The sequence below is a fragment of the Carettochelys insculpta genome, chromosome 1 (assembly GCF_033958435.1).
Source record: "Carettochelys insculpta isolate YL-2023 chromosome 1, ASM3395843v1, whole genome shotgun sequence".
In the NCBI taxonomy this organism is placed as follows: Eukaryota; Metazoa; Chordata; order Testudines; family Carettochelyidae; genus Carettochelys; species Carettochelys insculpta.
The window spans coordinates 279,485,404-279,490,514 of NC_134137.1; positions in this window are offsets into that span (position 1 = coordinate 279,485,404).

Consider the following 5,111-nt stretch of genomic DNA (forward strand, 5'->3'; position numbering starts at 1 on the left):
CTGCCCAGGCAGCTGTATCAGTGGTGGGGTGTACCACCTCCATCCACTCTACCAACTGTTTCCTTTCACTAAGCTTGAGACAGGTAACACTCACAATGGGTTGAGAGAAGGGTACCCCAGGACATGGAACACCTAGACCACGTTGACCTACTGCCTTGTGACAGCAGAAGTGCTGGGGCGTCAATGGAGCTGCAGGCCCAGGCAATTCGAAGTCTAATTGGCCATTCTTAGTAAATGTAGTTCGTAAGCTGGTGATAAGCAGTTATACCTGTGTGTCAGTGTTGGGTTTGTAGGGTTGTTTTGGGTCGGAGGAGAAGATGGGCTGTCCTAGATTGGGCTGTTAAGGGCTGAGCACCCCAGCATGAAATCTGGGTGGAGCACAGCAGCAGTGCCAGTTGTTGGCATGAGGTCAACTGGCCCTTGTCCTGGAATAAAGCAGAGCTCTGTCTAGCACCTTCCACACTGACCACTGAACGCCACAGAAGGGAATGGGAAGGCTGCAGGGTGCCCCTGAATGGGTCGTGGGATTCCCATGCTGCTGGGGACAGGATAATTTCTGGGGCTGTTATGACAAGCCGTTCCTGCCTGTCTCAGCCCTGTATTTCATGGCAACAACTCTCTGGGGGCAGGAAGGTGCAGGCATTGCAAGGTGCTCTGCGTCCAGGTCCTCTCCACAGGTTGTAAACCCAAATGGGAATGAATCCCCCAGGAGAGAGGAGATGAGCTGCGGTGGGCAAGAGGGTGTCACACAGTAGCACTGTTTGCTGAAGGGGGTGCACTGGTGGTTTGAGATCTTCTCAGGCCTGGCCTGTCTGACCCAGCTTCGCAGAGAACCTGAGGGCTTCTAGTGCTTGCACCTTCCTTCTGGCCACACACAATGCAACTACTTGCCACAAAGGGAGAGGGGCCTGTTCTTTCCCCAGCTGCCCCAGCCCCACCTCCCAGGCTTGGAACTGTACATTTTTTTGCCTGTAGATGTTAACCGATTGCAGGCATGAATGAGGGCTGTTTCCCCATGTTCCGCCCGGCACTGGAACCCTGAAGCTTAAAGCATAGTGAAGTAACCCGCGTATGGCACCCTCTCGAGAGCAACACCAGCTGGGAGTGTAACAACAGTCAAGGCTGCCTATGTGCATCCTCTGTGAACATTATAGAGTGGCAGGATGAAAGTTACCACGTTCCCCCTGTACACATGGGCCATTGCCATGTTATTTTTGTGATAGATCTCACCATAGGGAGCGTGTGTTGGGCTACCAGCCAGGATCAACATTTGTTTGAACTTGTCCCTTTAAAGCCCACAGGTCTCCTACCCACCAGGACTAGCATTTCCCTCAGTTGGACAAATTGTTACAAAACACCTGTGGTGACCCAGTTTTTGACTGCACAGGGGCAGAGATTAGAGAATCATAGAATCATAGAACACTAGAACTAGAAGACATCATAAGAGGTCCCTGAGTCCAGTCCCCTGCCTTCATGGCAGTACCAAGCATTGTCTAGACCATACCCAATAGATGTATGTCTAATCTTCTCTTACATATCTCCAGTGATGGCGATTCCACAGCCTCACTAGGCAATTTAGTCCAACGTTTAACTGCCCTGACAGCTAGAAAGTTTTTCCTAAATACCCACGTCTGTATGCAATATGCCCTGCGCGATTTGTTATACTTGGCGAAGGCTGACCTATTCATGCATCCCTGGTGGGTTATTTTCAAGGGGTGGTCACCGAAAAGCCTATGACCTTCTCAGCCTAGTCCCTCTTCTGTCAGACACAAAATCTACCTCCCTGCCTTGCTCCATGAAGGTCAGAAGGGGCCATAAGGCCACCTGGTCAGAGCTCCTGTAGGAGACAGGCTGCAGAATAAGTTTACATCTGCAACCAATTAATTGCAGAGCCAAGTCCCCTTCTCCTTACTGGGTGCAGCAGAATGTCCAGAGGGCTGGGAAGCAAGTGTGTTCTGTTTGATTAGCACAGCCACTGTCCTTATTAATCTCAGCAGCCAGAAACAGTCCTAGGCTGTGGGGAGAGGGGATTTCAGTCTCCATATTCATGAACTGCCAACGTTTTCCCCTGAACACGAACTGACACCCACAGACCTGCCCCACTGGTTCCCAGGCTAACCCGGAGACACCTTCTCCTGTGCTGCCCCACCCATCACCTCTCTAGTTCTGGGCTTTCCCCCCTTAGGCTGCTCCTCCAGTGAGACCCAGCAGAGAACGGCTTAGCAGCGATTCCCACTGGCAGTTTGCAGCCAGCTCTCCAGGAATTGCTTTGGGAACCTCTGCCACAGGCAGAATCCCAAAGGAGCTTTATCGTGTCTTTGGGAGACTGAGCACAGAACTCAGTGGTGCCCTGATGATGGCTCAGTTCTGCACTGGTCTAACTCAGCTGCCGTGAAGGGAGTCGCACCACTGCAGAATGTGCCCCCAGACCACTGCTTTCTAAAGAGGGAACAGCCCCTCCCCACCTTGGGCAGAGCCACGGAGCCGAGCCGCTGTGCTCTGGGGATGCCCGATCCGTGGCTTTTCCCCACTCTGGGGCAGCATGGAGAAAGGGAGCCCCTCCCCCCGAACAACCCCCAGCTTCCAAAGTGGCCTTTCCCTTGATCGAATCTGGCCTGCTGCACAAGTCACATTCACCACAGAGCAGAAACCCCACAGTGACTAACGGCCCCAGAGCTCTCGAGCCCTCCCCTGTCAGGGGACAGAATCTCTGCGCCATGGGCCTTCTCCGAAATGAAAGCAGAGTTTCCACACCTGAGCCAAGAGCTCCCATTGGAACAGCCGCCCCGGTGCAGATGGATCGTTGACCCTCTCAGGTCTCACTCCCTGGCAGCTGGAGCGTCTTCACACATACAGCGATCAGCAATGACCACAGCGCTCCTCACCTGGACTGGAATCCCCCTGGGAAATAATGTAGCCGAGGTATCCCCTGCTCCTTTTGCCATGTGAATCAGGCTGGACTCTGTGGTCTTCCACACCCCCATATGCCTCCTTTCAAGGGGTGGACACAACCCAGAAGACTGGAACTGAAGTGTGAGGCTTGGACTCTGAACTTTCCATTTTTGGTGGGGTTCATAACCACCAGGTCCCTGCTGACAATACAGTTCTCAAAGCCAAGTAGGGTAGGAAATATTTCTCATTTCATTGTTATTTCACTGATTCTCATAAAGCCGTTTAGCGGAATCTAGACACATTGTTTTCTAGGAACCAAGAAAGGGTAGTACGCTGCTCTCAGAGGCTGGCCTTCACTACCCATCAGATTCTTGCGAAAAGAGAGAGGAAGTCATGCTAGGGATAAATAGTCCATATTTATCTCTCCCTCTCGCTTTAGTTAACCATGCCATAGACCGCAAGATTTTGGGGAAGTAACTTTTTTTCACTACATGTGTGTGGATGCCAGGACTCTCAGTGTTTTTAATCAGCTTTGCATCATGCCTCCAGGAACATCTCAGGATCACTTATTTCCCTCCTTTCTAAAATTTGCAGGCAGTCTTACCTACTCCTATTTACTATGAGTCCCTCAGGGATGGCAAAGTCACTGCTGTCTGCGACCATTGTCTTCTACCATAGATATGCACCATGCCATTTTTATTAAGTGGTTGCATCTCCCAGGCCCCCCACATTATATTTGTTTTTTAAATTTTGCCTTATTAGTCTCTATACTTCTCTAACTATCCAGTGATGTTGACATCAATTTCCAGCAGTGCAGGGATTCCTGTTTTTCAGTTTTGCGTTGAACAACATAGCCGCAGGAGACAGCCTACGACTTCTGAGTAGGATCAGAGCCTCTCAGGAGAGGTTGATATGTCACCCAGCTGGTTAGCGGGCACCTACAGCTAGCTTTAGTGTTTCCACAAGTGCCTCCGTGCACTTAAAATGTATTCTGCACACAGAAGGAGAAAATCTGCACATGGACAGAAAAAGTTAAAGAGCGTATTAGTAGGCGCTTCATTATTTTGACACTGTTTGCCACCGGCCCATTGGATTGGGGATAATAAGGGTGTGGTCACCTGCTAAATCTCCCTGCTTTATTGGAAACTACTTAAACGCATGCCCACTAAACTTGGCATGTGGATGTATTACTATTAGACACGTCCAAGTTGAGCACAACTGGAGTTGAGATGCACAATCACCGCTTTAGCCCTAATATTTTCGTATAAGAGTATCTCATGGAAGTGAGAATAATCGTCTAGAGCATCTCCCACCTCCCACCACTGCAAAGGCAGAAGCTTGCACAGCTGCAGGAGCTTCTATTTGCAGCCATTGTCTCGCACGTGATTTCAAAACAGAGGCAAAATAGCAAGCCCCAGTCTGTCCCTTACCATGCCTGCCAGCAAAGCGCATCAAACTGCTCCCTTAAGATCTCTGAGTTGTACCTGCTGCATAGGGACTGCTTAAAAGTGTAATTTTGGCCTTGTACATAACACATCCCCATTGTGTTGGGCAGGCGCTCTTTCATGAGATTACCCTTGACCCCTTTTGCCAAAGCACTCTGTTTAATTCATGCACTTAGTGGGCACGTGCACTGTTGACTTTACAAAATCAGGTGCTAAAAACTTGACTCAATAAATTCAACCTAATCTCATAGCGTAGACATAGCCTCAGTGACATTCATCTGTGAGGATGTGAGCTGCAGATAAGCAACCACTTTTCTGTGTGCAAGAGTAGGACAGAACAGCAAGATGTAGTTGTCAACCTTGAGTTTATCGTGTTTTTCATGGAAATGATGGTTATAAATGCTTGGTCCTGCCATGAAGGCAGGGGACTGGACTCAGTAACCTCTTAAGGTCCCTTCTAGTTCTAGGTTCTATGATTCCATGACTGTATAATCTGTGCCCCTGTGCAGCCAAAAACTGGGTCACCGCAGGTGTTTTGTAACAATTTGTCCAACTGAGGGAAATGCTAGTCCAGGTGGGTAGGAGACCTGTGGGCTCGAAAGGGGCAAGTTCAAACCAATATTGATCCTGGCTGGCAGCCCAACACACACTCCCTATGGTGAGGTCTATCACAAAAATAACATGGCAATGGCCCATGTCTACAGAGGGATCGTGGAAACTTTCATCCTCCCACTCTATAATGTTCACAGAGGACACACATAGGCAGCCTTAACC